Consider the following 13,054-nt stretch of genomic DNA (forward strand, 5'->3'; position numbering starts at 1 on the left):
GTCTGCCCAGGGCGAGCTTCCCTTTCAGCTTGCCTACCTGGAAAGCAATTCCCAGCCATTCTTGCCAACCTACTCACTCACTGAGCCAGAGTACATATTTTTTGGTGAGAGATTTGAGCATAATTTTCTGCTTTCAAGGGACCTCCCACGTCAAGTCCAATGTCCTATCCCCACCTCTGGCACCTGAACCCCACCGTTAGACATTAGAGGGTCCTTTTGGTGGTATACGGCACTGCCCTCTTCATGCTCCTGGTCTGAGTGCCAACGGGTATCCATGAGAAGGGTGAGTCAGAATATTCATTTACAAATAAAAGCACTGACACAGCTTCTACCCAATTCTGCCAGCTTCTTCTTCAACCAGAGGGCACTCCCAAGCCCTTCCTATACCGACATCCCAGAGCCACCTCCAGCCCTCAGGAGGAACATCCCAGGGCCACCTCCAGCCCTCAGGAGGAACGAGTTTATCTGGCCTCTCCCTGCATGGGAGACAGCTTGTGTGCCTGTTCTAGTGGCTGGCTTTCCGTACCTCAAGCTCTGGGTGTGGCTATCAGGTGAGTTCTTCATCTATGTCCTGTGCCTCTGTGGACCTGTGAGCACATGTGTGAGGAAGAGACACAGGCCACTGCTGCTTGCCCCTCTTAGGCAGCTGGTGGACTTGGCTTCATACATTCAGCACTGGCTTAAGGAGCTGTGTGGGTTACCAATGCCAAGTGCTGCGTTGGCCTGAGGTCTCCTGGGCCTGGGCAAGCTCCGGGCGTGTTTCCTCCCTCGAGGCCCTGCCCTGAGTGGGTCCTGAGGTTCAACAGTTTCTTGACTGGGTGTTTCCTTTGTTTCCAGTTTTTACACTGTCATAAATGGTGCAGCAAGGATCGACTCTGTGTATCCTGTCTGTCACTGAAATGGCCTCGATGGGAGCCAGACAAAGACAGGAGGGCTGTTCAGAATCCAAATGGATTTAAATCTATTCAAGAAATGTGGCCTTACCAGTTTGGAAGATCATGAAAAGAATGCAGAATAGCATTAAGTAGTCAACAGAGGAGTTCCAAGGAGTGAGGAAGGGATGGGGTTGGGGATGCAAACCAACCTCAAGAATTAGGGAAGGTGCAATCCAGGGCCCCTAGGCTGAGAGCAGCCCATTCAGAGGGTGTGAACTGAGAGTCCCAGCGTTTAAGCAAAGCTGCTGTATAATTGGGCTCAAACTGTCCCTACTGCATTAGAAAAGTCTCCTTAGGAGCCTGTGGCTCCAGATCCCATGCCGCAGCCATAAATGTGACCTGTGAGTAACCTCGGCCGTGGCTTTTACACAAGGACAGCACTGATGTTGCTGCCACTCTTCCGCCAGGCCAGGCTGGGGCCCTCCCAATGTCAAGGGAAGGAGAACTGAAGCTCCTCTTCCTCACAGGGAATGCCTGGCTCTGGAGGAGCCCGTGGGACTGGAAACTGCCGTGGGCCTCCAGGGCCACCAGCTTGCCTTGACTGTCCCTTTGAAGCTGGTTAAGATCTCACCAGTCATTTTCGCCAGGTCCTTCCAGCCCCCACCTACCCCCCAGTGCCAAAGTCCCATTTTTAGGCTTAATTATGGCTGGACCCTTCATCAGTCACTTTAATTTATATCAAGTATGTATTGCTGCACAGTGAACCATCTCCAAATGTAGTAAATTAAAACAATGACAACACATTTTTCTCACGAGTCTTTAATGTAGGCAGGACGTAGTGGGCACAGCTCCTGTCGTCTCCACTTGGTGTCAGCTGAAATCCCCTGGAGGCTTACTCACCCCCATCCCAGCAGCAGTCAGGCCAGACCAACAACCTCATCCCTACTTTGTCCACGTGGCCTGGGCTTCCTCACAGCATGGTGGCTGAGCTCCACAGCCACACATCTAGAGAGAGAGGCCAATGGAAGCGATCCTGCCTTTCCTGGCCTAGCCCCGTACATAAGTCACAGACCATCCCTGTCACCACATTCTGTGTAGCGGTAGTCCCAAAGGCCCACCCAGTTTCAAAAGCAGGGGGCGGGGAAATACAGTGCAGCTCTTGGTGGAGCAGCAACAAGCTTCTGGAACATGTGGGACCGGAGATATTGCATGACCGTCTTTGGAAACTGTAATCTTACACGCTTCTGCACGGTGCTGTCATTGGCTATGGGCCACTCCAGGGGGCAAAGTCCCAGTGATTTCAGCTGGGAAGAGTAACGACCTGAGGGCTGTCTGCCTGAGGTAGTCACTGGTGGGGGCTGTTCGAAACACAGGCACAGGAAAGTGGGGGACGGGGCACACAGAAACTCTCAGGAGTCTGCCCAGGAGCTCTGGGAGGCGCATCCCAGTGTCTGGTCCAGGATAACAATACAAATAATGGATGGATCAGAAGTCAGGGTGAATTATATCCCTACCCCTCATCTCGTGTGATCACAGACATCTCAGTCTTTTGAGGAACAATTAAGTGACAGAAAATGTGAACCCAAGATCAGCTAGAGACTCGTCTGTGACCAAGAGCTGGCCTGACCTACATGTCCATCACTCAAACCCTTGCGGTCTCTGCCTGCGGGAGGGAAGGACCAGCAGCCCTCCCCTGCATATCACACTGTTACTTAAACATGCCTGGTGTTGAAAAACCTCACCTTACGTGAGGTTAGCCTTGCGATGCAGGCTAAAAGTCAAACACGTTGGTTTTTTGTTTGTTTGTTTGTTTTTTACTCATGGTCTTACATGTGTGCAAAATGAATTCTTCATCTACTGAACATGGTGTTCCAGTAAGGTTTTGATAATCGCTACCAAAACATATGCAAAGGTGTTTGTTGAGCCACTGTGACCTTAGCGTTTTGGGTGTGGTCAGCTGGCTCCCCTGAGATAACAATGGGAGAGAGATTTTTCCCTAAGAATGAGCAAACACGGGCACAGGCGGCGGCCTGCAAAAGCTACAGCACTCCTTGCCTGCCAACACCAGGAGGGCTGGTGAACCTGTCTGTTAGGGCCGTGTGTGGAATAGGCTTTCTCAAGTAAGGTGAGGTTTTTTTATGCCACTTCAAACCTTGAAGTTTTCCCCTTACTGCCCAAACTGCAGGGGCTTAGACCCCTCCCACCATCCCAGGGCAGCTCGGAGAACACTCCGAGTAACAGAAGCAAGGATCCACTGAGCTGTCCCTGGAGGGGGCGGGGCAGGGAGAGTGTCCTTCCCAGATGAGCAGACACCCTTTCTCCTGTAGAGCAGTCTCTGAAGGAGGCAGCCTGACTCTAGTTCTGACATCACAGGACAAAGAGCCTGACAGGCTGCCTCAGTTTCCTCAAGGTGACTGTGACCAGACTGGTCTGAAGAGACACTGAGGTTGATAGGACATAGCGGCCCCCTGTGCCACTGTGCTTGGCAGTCCCCATCACCGCCCCTCCCCCCAGCCAGGGGGCCTGTGGCAGGGGAGTGGCACTCCTGTGACCTTATGTAGACACTCAGTTGTGTCTCTTAAGACCAGGAGCTTCCAGCTTTCCTAAGGACCCAGGCCCGTGGCTGTGACTTCCACGGCTAGGTTCCATTTCTCTCTTTTAAAACCTTGATCCATCTTGGAGTCTTTATTGAAGAACAGTTTTAATATACAAAGCAACTTCTCAGGGGACATCACTCATCTAATCCCAGGCCTCTGTCTCCTTTAAAAAATGAACAATCTAAACCATAAGAGAAAACCACTGTATTCATAGAACCCCAGCCCACATGGGGAAATACAGCAAACTCTTCCACTGCATTCCAGGTGGTGCTCAGCCCTTCCTTCCTCGTCTTTGGTGGATGCCATGGAAGGTAGCAGACCTGCTCTACACTTTGCTTCTAGAGCTGTGCCCTCGGCAGTGGGAAATGCACCAGATTTGGAGATGGAAGGCCCGGGAACAAGTCCCAACTCAGCCCTTACTAGCTGTGTAACTGAGGCAAGTCTCACAGTCCCTCTGAGCCTGCTTCCCCACCCACGCCTGCCTTCTCCTCCTCAGGCGTGAGGCAGAGGACAGATGAGATGCATGGGAAACCTCAGTGAGCTCCAAAACTCGCTCTCTCAATATAGATGGTTATAACTGGCACTGACTCAGTACAAACCCCAGGTTCCTTGCCTTGGGACATTGCGGAAGACCTCTGCAGGATCTTGAAGCTAGCACAGAATCGAGTGATCCCTAATGGCCATAGGGCTGCTCCGGAGACACACATTGCAAGGCCTCGGTGCCCTCAGTGCTGTCCTTGAGCCTCTCAGGCAGGCAGCCCCATGGAGTGGTGCTGAGGATGAACTGTCTGTGCATACAGTGACCGGAACTGCTTTCCCCGCCCTGAAACTGGCTACTGACACCAAACGTAAGAAGTTGGCTTACGGAATTAATGAAGGCCTTAAAGAAAAGCATGAGTTGGGGTGAAATGCCAGCATTACTCTGGGTGATGAGATGTGATTAGCGAACTTGAATTTGTGGCTGTTTGACCTGGGCAGCCCCTCTTCAGCTCCCTGGAGCTCCCACCTACTAGGGCCCGCTCTCAGAAAGGTCTGCTGTCAGTCTGTGCATCAGTTGGGCTCAAATACACTCATAAAAATTCTTACAGGTTTAGACGTTTCTTCGTTAACATAGATAACTGTATTATCACAAATTGCCATTCTTCCTCAGTAATCTACCTTCTAAACAAAGTCAGACATATTCAAGCCTGTATTCCCTATTTTAAATGTCATGGGGATTTCGAGTATGTGTGGTTTCTGAAGATGCAGAAAGAGGGTGAGAGTTTAATCACATTACTTAGTGAAAGTACAGTTGCTCTATTCCAAATGCTAGTTCTACAGAGCATATGTAAGGATTCCGGGACTTCAATAAACATATCTGTGGAAAACTCTTCAATTTTCAAAAAAGAAGGCTAAGCTAGGACATTTTTTTAAATAACAAAAGTAACCATACTTCCTGACATTGCAGTCAGGCTTTCCTGAGGGACATGACTTATGTTTACCCTGACGGGTTTAGAAAGCACAAAGATATTTCAAGCAGACATTCCGCAAAGATGTGGGCATTGGACTATGTGACAAGACTCGCTGTTTCCTAATGCTTTCTGACAGACAGAAATAAATATATATCTTTACACCCGTTGGAGTAGCGCAGGGTACTAGTGCTATGAACTCACACATTACCCTCGTCTTTTAAGCACCGTTATCTTCACCATCCTGTGATTGAGGGATGGAACAGCGCGAAGCTGTCACTGGCTGTCGCTGGCACTGGTCAAACAACTCAGCATCATCTTCCCCTGTGACAGACAATGCTAAGAATGAATGGCCCATTAACAACCCTACCATCCATCACCCACATCACATCCTATGTGGATGGGATATAAGATTGGATTAAATCAAACTGGATGTTTTTACACAATTTTCTATCAAGAGATTGGCTGGTACACAGTTGGGATTCAAATGCCTGCTTATTACTTCGTGATAGAAAACAAGGGTGCTTGAGATCACTTGTATTTGTAAGGTTTTGTCTAGTGTTAAAGTGGTTCACGGTCATAAAGAGACTGAATTTTCAAACTGGTATCCTGAGCAATGCACTTTGAAAAAACCCACCAAGGGATACCCGTATTACCCCCAAACTTCAATTTCCTGACAGTCAAGTGTCTTAATAAATCATATCATAGACGTTTAACATGTTAAAGGTGTTACATAATAAATACTGTAACTTGGTTGCTCTGGTTGGATGCTACTCTAAAGAATGGTCCCTTAAACGCTGAACCCCGAGGGTTTTTAAACGCAGAAATGCAAATCAGCAAAGCTAGGTGGAGTAAACTCCATGATACTTAGTTTGTGCACTAAAAGGTAGCCGAGAACAAACAATATGAACAGGCATTATAGCACAGGTCAAGGCAGAAAAATTATCAGCTTTTTTTTCTCTAGGAAACGAATGCTTTTGCAATAAAAGAAAATTTCTAACATGGAATACTATGCATATTACAGTATAGTAGTCAATCAAATAAACGCAAACACTAAAATAAAGAAAAATTATTCATAGGAGGCGATCACTTGGATAAAACAAAAACAAACCTTAATCGGGACAAAGGTAAAACAAGGCCCTGACCAGGTAACCCACAAGTTTCCTGAGGGAAAACACCGCCCTTTGTGTTTGCTGCAGTCCATTCAGGGGTTTCATGGTCATCACCACACATTTTAATTCATGTCTTCAGCCACTACTTGAAGAAAACGGCTGTGAGTGTACAACAAAAGACTTAAGAGGAAGGATAGCAAATTACTTCAACACTGAAATTCAGTCAAGCTTAAATATAAAAGCCAAAGGACACGATTAGCACTGGGTTTACTTCCTTTTTTTAAAAAAAGATTTTATTATTTATTTTTAGAGCGAGGGGAAAGGAGGGAGAGAAGCATCGACTGGTTGCCTCTCACACATGCCCAACCGAGCGGGGCGTGCCTGGCCTGCATCCCAGGCTTGTGCTCTGACCGGGAATCGAACCAGCAACCTTTCAGTTCACAGGTAGGCTCTCCATCCACTGAGCCATACCAGCCAGGACTACTACTTCCTTTTAAATCAAGGAAATCCGGTAGTTTTCATATCCAGTATATACAAAAATCAACCAGAGAAGGACTTTCTCCGGCTGAAGCTGAGTGGGGAACTTAGAGCTTGATTAGAACCCTGGCTCCAATGTCATTCATTCCCCTTAGCCAATTACAAAGCCTACTGAGGAAGGTACTTTAACCGCGATTCTCTTAATAACATCGGGAGCTGACTTATTCCTAAGGAATGCTCTCTGAATACTTGAAATGATCATCCAAAATAAAAAGGGCAAAATAAAATTATTTATCTGCTAGTGCATAAATAACGAAACTGTGGGCTGTGGGTTTCAGTCACCAAGTCCTAGAAGTGCTCTACATTGTTTAAAATTAAAATGCCGGATACACTGATCTTACATTTAACGGGATCCTGCCAATTTTCTTAGGTCCCACCTGTAGGGACCTTAGGTTGCCTACTGTAAGTATGTAGACAACCAAACCACCTCATGCTTTCTAGTTCCTCAAGACTTTCACCAGTTTCTGATGACTGCCAAATGCAAAGGCAGGAATCGTGTCTCTTTTGTTCTACAGTAAGTTATTTAGAATTTAGTATTAGGATCAGCATGTACTTCTTATGTGTGTGCGTGAGTGTGACTGAAGTACGACTGTAAGCATGAAGACGTGCTTAGATGATCATTTCATTACAAATGATTATCTAAACACCTATCAAACTGTTACAATTAAAAATCAGTTTAATTATATCTGTTTTTTCCTGATAATTTTTAAGATGGTTTCTTGTGCCCTGGTCAGTGTGGCTCAGTTGGTTGGAGCATTGTTCAGTAAACAGAAAGACTGGGGGTTTGATTCCCAGTCAGGGCACATGCCTGGGTTGTGGGTTCAATCCCCGGTCAGGGCGGGTGCAGGAGGCAACCCGTGGACAGCCGAGCAGCCCCGTCCGATGCACAGCCACCTGTGGCTGACAGTTGGAACCCCACGTGGTGCCTCCACCTGCCAGAGCGACGCAGAATCACCCGTGATGGAGCCAGGCCGGCTGAGAAGGGCCAAACAGGGCTTAAAATGGTGGCCTACATTAGTAAATGTTTTAACGCCAAATAATTGATTCCATGTGATAATTGTGCTATTAAAAATCATAGGATTTACTTTCTAAAGTAATAACTCATAGGCTGTGCTGGTGACACACATCAGAAGCAGATGGCATAATTGTTCAAGCTGTCTGAGTCTCACTGTGACTTTGTTAAACTTCATCTGAGGACAAGACCAAGGGTCTAAACGGAAGGTCTGCAGGTTACAATGAAAGAGCTCCCTTTCCGTGGCATGCACACAAATGCACACTTTCACACACCCATTCACAATCATTCATACACATTGACATTCGCGTTCACACCATCACACACCTTTACACATCATTACACACATCCATTCATAGTCACACACATACTCATTCATACACTCACACACAGTCACATCCATTTGCACACACGCACATCTGTCGTGAGGGCTGGGGTAGACACCCAGACGCCGCCCCTGGGGCTGGCCCCAGGTTGCTGGTCCTGCTCACTGCTCAGATCCTGGCTGCTGTCAAGATCTCCTACCTGTAAAACTTCATTAGTAGTTTCCTTGGGTTTCCTTAAACTGCCCCCTGGTGTAGCCTTTCCAGGTGGAGCACAGCATGCCTGTGAGCCCCTCCCCCAGGCTGTCAGGCCACTCTGTCAGAGGACAAGCAGCATGAGAGTCACAAAAAGAGAGGAAGGAAGGAACAGAAAGCGACTCATGAAACCCACATTTCATACGATTGTTAAGAGCTCTGAAGAAAATGCCGAGCTCTGCAGAACCTTCAGGTCCCAACCTCTCTATTCTTCAAGGATAATTTTCTTCCTTTCCTTTCTAGCTCTCATGTGAAATGCATTCTTTATGAGAGAAGAAAAAAAAGTTAAGAGCCAAAATTCTACCACTGGCTGGTGGGAGGAAAATGATGCAGCCTCATTCCCTCCTTGGGATATGCCCACAAGTGTCCAGGCCCCCCCCCCGCCCCGCAAGACTCCCTCCCTATCTCCTTGCACATGAATTTCCTCAGACAGGTCAGTGTTCTATGACTCAGATGTAGGACCACATTTCTAACCCAGCACACGCCACCTGCAGCATCACAGAAGCAAACACAGATGACACATCAGTGACAGCAGCAAGAGAGGCGGAATAGTTACTGACATTTACTACGTGTCTGGTATAGGAATAAGGGCTTCCTGTGAATTGACTTAACTTCATTTAAACTTCAAGGGCCCTGGCCAGTGTGGCTCAGTTGGTTGGAGCATCATAACCAAAAGGTTGAAGGTTCAGTTCCTGGGTCAAGGCATATACCTAAGTCTTGGGTTTGATCCCCAATCTGAGCACTTGTGATCCTTGGTCCAGGCATGGAAGGCAACCAGTTGATGCTTGTCTCTTGTGTTAATGTACCTCTCTCTCTAAAAACAGTAAAAAAATGTCCTTGGGTAAGGATTAAAAAATTTTAAAAAAGAAAAAACTTTCAACAGAGTCTATGTTGCAGTTATTATTGCCTCATTTTGCAGGTGCGGAAATTGAGGTTTAAACATCCTTTTCAAGGTGGTGAAGCTGCATTCAAGGTCAAATGCACAGTCTGGAGCCTGACCTCCTCCACGTAGGTGCAGACCCTGCGGTGCACAGGCGGTGCCGAGTGGAGGCTGGGATGTGGGGTGGATGGAATCAATCACTCCAAGGCGGCAGCTGAGGTCCTGGGAAAGAGAGTGAACAGAACAGGTGCTGATCCTCACTGCAACCACACCGCCTGGCCCCACGCCACTCTGCGGGCCCCAGAAGACAGGAGTGTTCCCAGTGCCTAGGCTCTCATGCACCGTCACCCGGGAGCCTGACACCCTCCCCACACTGGTGCGTGGATGAAGGCCTTTCCTCCTGTCTCCCCCACGTGGATCTGGGGCTGCTGCTGACCTGTATCCCCAGCACATGGCGTAAGGCCCTGCCCTTGGCACTTCTATCACCGGCTGACCAGAGGGACACATGGAGAGACACGCAGATGGACAGATAGATGGCGGGTGACTGAAGGCAGAGGAAAGGGCATGCACGCATCTTTCCCGTTTTCCCCAAGTCAGGACTCTTCTCGCTGGGCGTCTCATAGGACTGTCACTGCAGTATTTAAAGGTCAGACAGTGACCCCCAGTGACTAGCATTAAAGATGTCCCGAGGCCAGGAACGTGGGGCCTGCTTCAACGAACAGATAATGATGGTGCGTAAGTTACATATCAATTAATAATTCCGAGTCACTCAAGAGTTCAACAAACTTTTCATTCTCTTCAGTAACCTAGTTTCTGATTTTACTTACTTTGCAAACCTTTAAATACTTTAAATTTTTTTAAAGACTTATTTAATTTTAGAGAGACAGGAGAAAGAGAGGAAGAGAAGCATCGATGGGTTGCCTCTTGCACACCCTCACCTGGGGACTTGGCCCACAACCCAGGCATGTGCCCTGACTGGGAATTGAACCTGTGGTTTGCAGGTCAGCACTCAATCCACTGAGCTATACCAGCCAGGGTTAAACACTTTAAATTTTAATGAAAGTAATAAATACTCATGTTTAATATATGAAATTGAGCAGAGAGCTGATTAGACAAGAAGAAATGCAAAAGAGAGAGAGGGGGGGATGGATTAAGCGAGAGCAGAAAAGAGGGGAGGGGAGGGGGAAGGGGAGGGAAGGGAAGAGAAAAGAGAGGAGGGAGGGGCCCTCTAGCCCACCTCCCCACCTCCAGACCTGCTCCTCAAGGGAACCACTGCAATTGGCTCTGAGGTCAGACCTCGGGGGGTCACCTCCACACCTCCCCATAAAGCTAACGCACCTCCTTGATCAGACGCGGTGCTTCCCCTGCTGATGGTAAGTAAGGACACGGCTCCTTCGCCATTGCCCTCGCTGTCAGTGCGGTCACATCAGTCTGTAGCGTGTTTGAAGCGGAATCTACAGTGATCGTGTATTCATAACACTTTCTCTAACGAGAGAGGTGCCCTTCATGTCCTGCCATGCACATGAAGGTGGCCACATGGTCACCCTCTTCTTCCTGTCCTCACCTCTGCTGCTGATGCATGCTTCACCTGGTTAGGGCTGGCAACACTTACCCTCTACTTTTACTCATAACTAAGTCTCTTGTGTTTGCCTACAGAGTCTAGAAAGTTGAAAACAAATCACCCTGAATTAGCATAGCTAATCACTGTAACAGGCAAACCCCAGGATGAAGAGCGGCACAACCACGAGTGTTCGTTTCCTGAGTGCCTACTCGTGAAGGCAAACAGGTGCATGCGCAGCCACTCGGGACCCCAGGTGCGAGGCTCTGCCACCCTAACCCCGAGACTTCCCCAGCAGTCCTTGGCATCCCACTTCAGCCACAGCCAGGAGGAGCCCTGCAGGGTCCGGTCACAGGCCACAGAGAACCCCCCATCCCCTGTGGGAAGTCCCCTGGCCGACCCCTGCTGCTCGTCACCCCCACACCCTTGCATCAGGGTAAGGTATACCTGACCTGCCTCAGGGTCAGACTTCTTCCAGTCACAGGAGAGGTTCCAAGTATCTCTGTCTTACACTTCACCAAGTATCCGAGCCAACTCTTGTTTTCAGCAAACCATGTTGGGCCATGCATTTATTATGGAGTGTTCCCCTACGATTTCTAATTGCCTTTCGTCGTTGAGAGAGAAGGAAGACCAACTCTCGGCACCAGGATGCTGTGCACTGCAGACAGTGCTCGGACCTACTCTGTTTCCTCTGCCGTGACTGTTCTCACGCTGCCTCCTGTCGGGCCAGCAGCCCAACACTTGGACTGTAACTTCTTGTCTTGTATGGAGTGACTAGTGGCTTCTTCTCTTTATTCTCTGCCTTTCATGGCCCCCATTTCCCGCCCTCTCAAGCTCACTGCTGAGTCCGTGGGCAGCTTCCTACCCCTCTGGAATGTCTGTCCCAGGCCCCCAGGCAAGGTGCTGCTGTGTAACTGGCTGCGCACCAGCCATCCAGATGTCCTCTGGCCCCACAGTATCAGGTCCCTGGTACCCTGGACCCTGTTGCTTCATCCTTTGTGCAAAGCAACACGAGGCTGGTGTGATCGCACGTGCCTGTTACACATGTCCCAGGGGGTGGCCACCGGACACTAAGTTCTACAGAGCATTTACAACTTGTCCCTGTACTGAGAGGACACTTCTGGCAACCGTCCCCACGCGTCAGAGCTACTCAAAAAAAGAAGCCACTTGGGGCTGTAGGTGGACACTTAGGGTGATCTGAGTGTCTTTACAGCATCATGTTTAGTGGCAGAGACACCTGATCTGTTTCACATTCCATACGCAGAGCCTCAGGAGAGGACAGCCTGTCCTGCTTACTACCCTGCTTACTGCCTCTCACTTTCAAAACTCAGGGCCAGATTTACATCTGCAGTGTCTCAGGTATTTTGACAAATGCTTCCTTATCACTTCTCTGATTTGGCACCAAAGTCCTACAGGCCTCCTCAGGGAGTTGTTGAACAAGTTCATGCCACAGACTCCCGGAGCTCACCGTGTGCTCAGCACTGTCCTGAGTGCTGGAGAACTGGCTGCAGCTGTTCCCCGTCTGGGCCGCCCCGTGAGTGCCGCAGTAACAGTGCATAGAACTAAATACTCTCACGCACAAATGGGCACAAAGAGAATGGGAAACCTGTCTGCTGTCAGTGGTTTCTGTCAATGTCAATATCCCAGTTGTGAGATTTTTAAATATGTTATTATTGAGGGAACTGGGTCAGAGAATGTAGACCCTCTCTGCATTATTTCTTATAAACAATGTGAATCTACGATTATATCAAAAAAGGGTTAAAAAATAAAGGGAAGGATCCAGACTTTTTTGGCCTTGTCCCAGAGATTCTGGCCCAGTAGGTCTGGCTGAGGCCCGGGCTGGGTATAAGGAGCTGCCCAGGGTACCTGGTGGTTGGTGGGACCAAGGGCCGCTACCCAGAGCATCCGCCTCCGCAGGTTCTGTCCCCTTCTCCCATCGTGGGCGGTCCCAACACCTTCAACAAAGCTGATGTGTCTCCGCCACTCCTAATCTGATCACACAGGCGAATGGTTCCTTCCCTTTACCACCGGGTTTCTTAAAGGAGTTTCCAAATTGTTGAACCATCTCACAAATCACAAGGTGGGCGGCACACTCCCCAGACAGGGACTCTTCTGCTTCATTAAACCACATCTAACAAGTGACACGGATGGGGCCAGTGGTGTCATTCCCTGAACATGGTGCTGGGGACCTATCGGCAGAGCAGATTCACTACTTGGTGCCTTGGCTGGGTCCTGGCAGCTGTCACAGACTCAGTACCCCTGAGTGACTCTCCTCAAGGATGAGTGATGATCACAGGGAAGGTGGCAATGTCAGCAGGGGTGTGTGCCTTTTAATTATCTGCAGATCTCAGCTGTAGAAATGGTACTTATGCTCTGTCAGATTTAAGGGATGATGAATACTTTTTCTGTGCACACTCAGCAGAGTGGTGTTCATATTAGGGGAATAATAATACCTTG

The sequence above is a fragment of the Phyllostomus discolor genome, chromosome 6, assembly GCF_004126475.2.
Source record: "Phyllostomus discolor isolate MPI-MPIP mPhyDis1 chromosome 6, mPhyDis1.pri.v3, whole genome shotgun sequence".
NCBI lineage: Eukaryota > Metazoa > Chordata > Mammalia > Chiroptera > Phyllostomidae > Phyllostomus > Phyllostomus discolor.